Source organism: Ixodes scapularis, unplaced genomic scaffold, assembly GCF_016920785.2.
Source record: "Ixodes scapularis isolate PalLabHiFi unplaced genomic scaffold, ASM1692078v2 PGA_scaffold39__5_contigs__length_11793443, whole genome shotgun sequence".
Taxonomy (NCBI): domain Eukaryota; kingdom Metazoa; phylum Arthropoda; class Arachnida; order Ixodida; family Ixodidae; genus Ixodes; species Ixodes scapularis.
In genome coordinates, this window is record NW_024609867.1 from 3,464,473 (window position 1) to 3,472,143 (window position 7,671).

General features: G+C 47.5%; 1 pseudogene; it reads right to left on the reverse strand.

Moving 5' to 3' along the window:
* Nucleotides 1-3,537: 3,537 nt before the first annotated feature.
* LOC121047230 lies at nucleotides 3,538-4,568 on the reverse strand (annotated as a pseudogene).
* Nucleotides 4,569-7,671: the final 3,103 nt, after the last annotated feature.

Sequence of the window (7,671 nt, forward strand, 5' to 3'; positions counted from 1 at the left end):
GTCGAGCAAGAGGTGCTACTCTATGGGTGCGTACTGCGTCTACTTAAACAAGTGGTTCATTAAATCGGTCGTATTTCTATCGCTGTACAGCAGGGTCCTTCAACCCTTACTTTGGGCTTTGGGGTGGGTGGCCGTCCTGGCTACGTGGTCGCTCCAGTGCGAGCTTCCTACCTTTGATAACAAGTGGGCGTTTTGCGAGCCTCGAGTGTGAAAGGGACTCCCTGCCTGTATAGAAGCTGCTAGCGGGAGCACGTGAAAATCCCCTATTATCATTTTCACCTTAGCATGGACTAACTGCGAATTCTGTGCAAGCTCGAGCGAGTAGCCTTGGCTGCCTTGCCTAGAGTACTCGCTGCACGAGCGCGTACAGCCGCTGAGGCTTGATCGAAAGCAATTAAACAGGTCGCGCTTGTAGGATGCGCGGCTAACAATAGTTTATGCTAAGGCAAGACAAAGTATGGCGTCTCACTTCCGCTAGAGGACGTGAAAATGAACCGCAAGTTCGAGCCGCATGCTCGAGCCGCCAGATCTATCAGTGTTGTACCGAGGTTGTACCTATGGCTGTACGTATCAGTGAGTGGTGCAGAAGCCAACGCGAGCACTTCGCTTGAAAAAATGTACCCATGACATGATTGATTCCTTAATCACGTAAGCAAAAGGACCGTGTTTTTCAGCCCAGGTGAATAAGCTCTAAATCACAAAAATAAAGCTCACAGGGCACGAGAACGTACGCTCGCGGTTGGGATAAAACTCAGAAGTTCGACAAGATAACATTGCTTGAATCAGTTCGCATAAGCCTAATATCTGGGCGCCTGTAGATTCTATTTCAGCGGGGAAAAAAATCTTCTCACCAAGAAAAAGAAAACACTATTATTTTTCATTGACAAGTGTTTTTCATTGATACAAATCCCACAATCGTCCGCAATTTCAAGTTCTGTTTTTACGATAGAAGGCTTAGGTGGACGTCGGCTCGTAGAGAAATTTATTTTCACGTTTGCAAACCTCCGCTTTCAATCCCAACCACTTGCGTCACATCCTCGTAAAGTTTGAGCTTTCTGCGGTGAATATTTAATTTATCCTGACCGAAAAACACGGTTCTTGTTTCTCGGGCTCTCCCTTACAAGTCCCAAAACCAGTGGACTGTGACCACTTCTGACAAAACCTCAAAACAGTCAGCTTTGCCTCAATGAAAATACAATAACAACAGACTATAGCATGGCCGTAGCGAAAATATGCTCCCAGCCGTTTTAAAACCTGAGACCGTGAGCTTTGTAAACTTAATCAACCACCAAACTGCACATAACATTATTTGTCTCTCGTTAAAACAACCTGAGTATGTCATATGCGTGAGGCTCGAGCACAGGATCCCCTGGTTTTGTTTAAGTAGACTGGCTTCATCATGCCTAAAGCGTGCTAACCTATAACAATATAATCCGCTGGGGTACCTCAGCAATTCTAATTTCAGCTGTGATACATATTCGGTTTCTATGAATATAAATACAAGCAGTGCCATTGAGCATAGATGATCTCGAATCCCGGACAGGAACTCACCGAGCGAAAGCCCACCGGATAGAATCTCCTCCCACCTCTTTCCACACTGTAGATCGAACGCTGGAGACGAAGCGACATCTCCTCCACCATTCGCTCCACTAAAGCGGAAAGGGGTGGGAGGAGGTTCCGCTTCGTGCTTGACCAACACCCTCTAGGAACGTATAAGGCCTTAGCTCTCTTCCTGTGACGTCACACGATAGGGCGAATTGGCAAAAGTTCGGAGCACTTCCCCCCCCCCCCCCCCTCCAAGAGAGGTTTTCCCACCAATTTACCGCGCGGGTACTTTTTTTTCTTGCAAGAACGAGCATACATGTGCTATAAAGGAAATTTCACTGGACGAAAATTATAGGAGCGAAACATTTATTTACACAATGAAGTTTCGTTTGTGCTCGTGCTTTATCAGGAGCAATACACCTATTTCTTCTGCAGAGTTGCGGCTTTCCGTTTTTATTACTTGTCAGCAGCGTGCAGAAGCTTTTCGTTTAGCTTTCCACAGAATTTCTTCAGTGAAACGTTCGAGCTGCACCGAAGGATGTCTTTCAGCACAGATTCACTCCTGTGGCCGTTCTCGCAGGCGTCAAAGTCAGATGGCTCTTCGTTGGCCAGCAAATGTAGCGTCAGCTTCGTGATGACCTGGAGCTGTTCGGGCATTTGTAGCAGTTCTGGTTGCGTAGCGAGCTGCTCTACGACAGCGCAGTTGTGAGCAACAGCATTAAGCGCAAACATCGATGGGTACAGTAGACCTCCTCGGTCTAACTGCTTCACGAAATCATAGTGCTTATTTCCGGCAGACACTGTGATTGTCTTATCTACAGTCAACGCGTCCTTGCATTTTGTGCAATTCAACTTTTTGAGGGTCACGTACACTGCATATCCTGCAACTTAGACCAGGATCGGAAGGATGTCCTGTATCTTCGAAAGCCTCTCGCTGCTTACAACTACGTTGCAGCTGGGATGCAATGCCTGTACCTGCTTCCGTACACATTCCCAATGCTGGTCAGTGGAAATAGTCGGCAAGGTGCTCTGCAGGCGCAGCTTGTTTGCGACTTCATAAATCTGCCTGATAGAAACATGACATTGTGCACCTGCCAGTTGTCTATACTTTCCAAACCGGTCCTCTAGAAGTCTGTTTATGCTTTACCAAAAAAAACATAGGTCATTTTAAGCTCTTCGAAGCTGTACCTAGCGAGCTCCACAAACGCATAGGTAGGGTGCTCGAGCGCAGCGTGAGTCTCCTTTGTCAGAGTACCTTTGTCAAGGCCTTTGTTTTTCCACTCATCCAGCCGTTTCAAAAGCAAGTGCAAGGAGTCAATTTTCGGATTGTTGTCCACGGAGAACACTGGTTGCTTGAACTGGTCTCTCAGCCTGGTTCTCTTCCATGGAGTTTTCACATTTACAATTTTCCACCACTTGAGTGTGATGTCGATGAAAGTAGCGGTGGCCTCAAGTGAGAACAGGTTGTGCTTCGCTCCAAGAGCACGCAACGCCACAGGCAAGGAATCATTGAAGATTTGCAAGCAAGCTTCACGTTCTGCCTTTCAATATTCGACGGGTAAAGGGGTTTTCTCAATAGCCCATAGCCATATTACAACGGCTGGTCACATTGTTTGCTTGAAGATCCCTGATTGTCGAAAATGACGCTGTTTACTTGCGCTCTGACTGTGCCGCATTTGTTTGCATCTCAGGGAAGTCGAAGCAAACTTGGTCATTCTTCTGGTTGATCCAGTTGTTTCGTATGCATTTTAGTATGTGTACCGGGTCTATAACGAAAAACTTCGGCCTCGCAGGGTCTGATGGGTGATGATACAAAATGCTGTTACAAGCGGGCGATTCGAAGTGGGACATTGCTTTTCTGTTCACGTAGTTGTTGTCACTCACAACGCACACAACGCGGTACCCAATCTTTTCCAGCCCGCACATCACATTTTTCAGCATCTTGTGCAGGAACTCCGCGTCTAGTCTGTGCACTGGCACGATGTGCGCAACTTATTTGAATTTGCACTTCAGGCTGCGCACCATGAAAACGAGCGCACAGTTTGCAGCTTCATTTGAGTTAAGCACAGCTCCGGTAATATTGCCCCCTTTGTATTCAAAGTTAAATTTGATGTGTATTTCGTCTACCATTGCGGTGATGAAGCGCTGGTCATCTTTGAAGTCAGAAATTCTTCTCGCCATGTAAGTGAGGAATGCTTCGCTCTGATGCGCTTGTTGATGGCTCATACCATAAAACGAGCATACCTATCTGATCGTTATGGGATACGGCAAAGTATCCGCATGGGGCGATATGGTGAAAAGAATGCAACAGAACACCATGAAATCTGCAGAGTAGCGTGTGCGCTGTTTTTTTGCTTAGAACAAGCTTACTTTCTCTCGCAGATATCTAATGGAGTCGGTGTCGTCTTCTGCGTGGGACGTGGACAACTGATCCAGCAGTAGGCAAATAGCCTCACGAATTTCCTCGACTGAGTTGGAAATCAGGTCCCCGTTCCACTTCTCGATGCCTTCGAAAAGTTCTACTATAACCTTCTTACTGTCAGCCATTTCTGGAACGACCAGATTTGCACCTAACTTTTTAGAGCGCAGCTCTTAGGGGCCCGTTTCCAGCCTCAGCGGCGTCGCCGTCGGCGTCGGCGTAACCGGGGGGGGGGGAGTCACGTGACCCTCGAGGTCCCGTGACCCCCCCCGACCCCCCCTCTCCCGAGATCACGTGACCCCCCCGGGGTCACGTGACTACCCGCAGGTGACGTGACCCCCCTCAGTACCCTTCCCTATACCTCCTCAAGAGCTGTGCTCCAATTCGGCGTTACAGGGATTTGTAAACTGCTTTTATTTTTTACCGCCGTTTTCGTGACATGTAGCGTCACGCTCATGTCTCCTTTTACGCAGACAGAGTTCTTCAGCCACGGGGCGTCATCGTCGGCGACGTGAATAATAAGCCTTTCGTCCTTTTCTATTATGTTCAAAAACTTCATCTCCTTGCTCTGCAAGTGTCCGATTAGTTCTCCTAAAGATGGACTTTGTCCTCTTCATGCGCCCTGTTAAACATCTCCTCGGACTTCGCGATAGGTTTTTGCATAGCAGCATGCTCCATGCGCGCCCGCTTGGAGTCGGGGTCTTCTCTTCTTGTGGCTTCCCTAGACAGGTAGGTCGGGCAGCTAGGGAACTTCGACGGTACAGCGTCAGAGCGAAGACGGACAAGGGATGAGGGCACTGCGATGGTGCGGCCAGTACTTTCATTGGTATGCGATGCTTCTCGGATGATGTCCTCATGTCCGAAGTGAAGTTCGCATACCTAGAAAGGAATTTTGCGTCTAATGAACAAACCAATGGGTATTTGACATAAAGTGCGGATTGCGAGCCACATTTATACGAATGTATACATATATCGAATTTTCATTTGCAATGAAACAATTAATTCTCTACCAAAAAACAGCTTACCATTGAATTCTCGGTGGCGGAGAGGTCTTCCCGCGGCACAGCGCGTATCCATGCGTCCCTCAGTGTTTGATCCTTTGGGAACTTGAACACGTGCACTTTGGTGTCCACGTGGCAGTTTCCGCGGCATCGCGGCGCACAGCACTTGCACGGCATCTCCCCGTCGCTCTTTTCACATTTCTCAAGCTTGCGGAAACACGAAAACACTCACAGCGACGCGCAAAACACGAGAAATTCGACAGAACAGATATGCACCTCGAAAAAGACACTCGGAAGCAGGCCGATTCTGTGGGGGACTGGTAGAGCTCACTGTTCAGCCGCACCTGCAATGGGGCGACATGCCTGGACAGGTCCGGACCCGTCGAGCCGCCTCTCGCAGCCGCCCCATTAGCTGACGTGTTAAGAGTGGAAAGGGGCAGAACCGAGGTTTTCTCCCTTTCCAGTTGGTGTTGGCTTGACCTGTAACAAACTATAAGCTTAAAAGCATATTACTCAAACAGTGTTGTAGTTCTTTCGACGAATATTTTTTTACGTGAACGGCCCGCCGCTTTGACAAGTTTCCACGCTCGACGAATTGGCTTAGTGCGAACTGTCCCATTCGACGAATTTTCCGTCTACCAGTTGCCTGTCGACAAATGGGCTTTTGACGAATGGTCCTAAACCCTGCCTTTTATGCCTAGTTTTGACACTCATGTTCAGTGCTATTGAAATGACCGCAATGGCAGGGCATTGGTTCGAAGTTGAGAAAAAACTAGCTTCGTGAAGTAATCACGAGTCATATGGTTGTTCATGTTGCCTCAATCGACGTTGGCTGCGCTATGCCCGCAACCGATACAAATGACTCAACCAGCCACAAGACTTGCATTCAAAAGTGAAATGTGCAAATCGTGGTTTCCATTTCACACGTCTTAATGTGTTCGAATTTGAATTTTGTCAATTCAAACCTTGCGTTGTACATATTAACGCGCGCCACCAGGTGCTAAGCAGCTCGCACGGTGCGAGCGATGCAAAAAAAATAATACTCGCCCACTAAACAGCGACACGTAATATGTCTTTCGCCAGATGGCGCGAGTTGTCGCCCAACGCAATTTAGGATTGTTTCTCTCCATCCCCGGATCCCTTTTCCCCCTGGGTTTTCCGTGATTCTTCAGGTCTGTCCTCGTGTCCCCTGAGTCTTCTTCCGAGCACGACGTCCCACACTCAGCAGCGCTTTTTCATTGTTTCATATTATTTAGATTTCGTAGATTACGTTGGTTTTTGTATAGATTATTTCGTTTTTTGTTATTGTATTCTTCATCTGTGTCCACGTGTCTCCATCCGAGCACGAGGTTCTGTACTGAGCAGCTTTTCTTGGGTTTGTATTATTTAGATTTCGAAGATTTAGGGTTTTATTTTGTTTTTCACTTTCGTTCTCCCTCCGAGCACGAAATTCCGGACTGAGATGCTTTTCTTTGTTTTGTATTTAGATTTCGAAGATTTAGGAATTATGTTTTAGTACTTTCGTTTTTGTATCGATTGTTTCGTGTTGTGTCCCCGTGTGTTCTTCCGAGCACGAGGTTCCGCACTGAGCAGCTTTTCTTTGTTTTGTATTTAGATTTCGTAAATTGAGGAATTTTTTTAGGGACTTTGTTTTTGCATTATTTCTTGTGATATTATTCTTTTAATGCTGCGACAACGGAACAAACGCAACGTCGACGATGTCCTGCAGCCCGGGTAAGTGAATCCTTTATTACTTGACTTTCGGGCATGGCTATAGTTACTGCAGAATTATTTGATTGCAGACTGACAGAGCAGAGTGCACAAGACTGGCGAAGTGTGATCCAGGCGGCGCCATGTGTGCGTCACCGCGTTCCGTGTATTCTCGTCTCTTCAGTGCACAAGCGCTGCTCCAGCATGCTCGAGCAGCGCTCGTTGAGCAGCACGTGCGCGTGCTCAGTTATCCCGCTATTACTCGTGAAGTAATAGGGAGTCTTGGTAGACCATACGCTCGAGCTCCGCTTTGCTAGCGGGGACTCGCGCAGTCATTTTAAAGCATGGGTTGAGAACGCTACCTCTAGGCCCGCCATCTGCAGCGTACGGCCGGCCCGCTTCAGACGGAGCGATCTGCCCAGCAGATTTACGTCGCAACACCAGGAACACGGGCCGCCCGCATTCACACGCAACAGTCGAATTGCTACGACTTGCCGTCATCATCATGAAATTTTATTTTCTTGCACTATTTAGACAGACAGTGGCATGTTAAAAACTTGTTTTTATATATTTAAATTGCGTTGAGAATACTAACTCATCGTTCTGAAACAGTTTATTTTCGAAAGTGATCCATTTCAAACCAGAGCAAAGTCTGTAGTTATCATCACCACAGGGTGTCACGTGAAAATATTGCATTCCCGATTGGCTGTTGCCGCTTCAAACGTCTCCTAGTTGTCCGAGTTGCTCGTCCGTTTCGAGCAGGACCCGATCTCAGCATTTCGTGTCGATCTATGAAAAGCTAGGGAACAACACGCCGGCAACCCCGAAATTGCTGTAAATGTTGCCCCCTATGAAGCGGGCCGAATGGGTAGTAATCCGTACCGCTGTCGGCCAAAATAAATATTAAGAATACGTTTTGCATGCTTGGAAGCGGTAAGCTAGCGCGAAGATGTGACTGTGTAGTGCACTGATCGTTATGACAATTTGCTGGTCTCA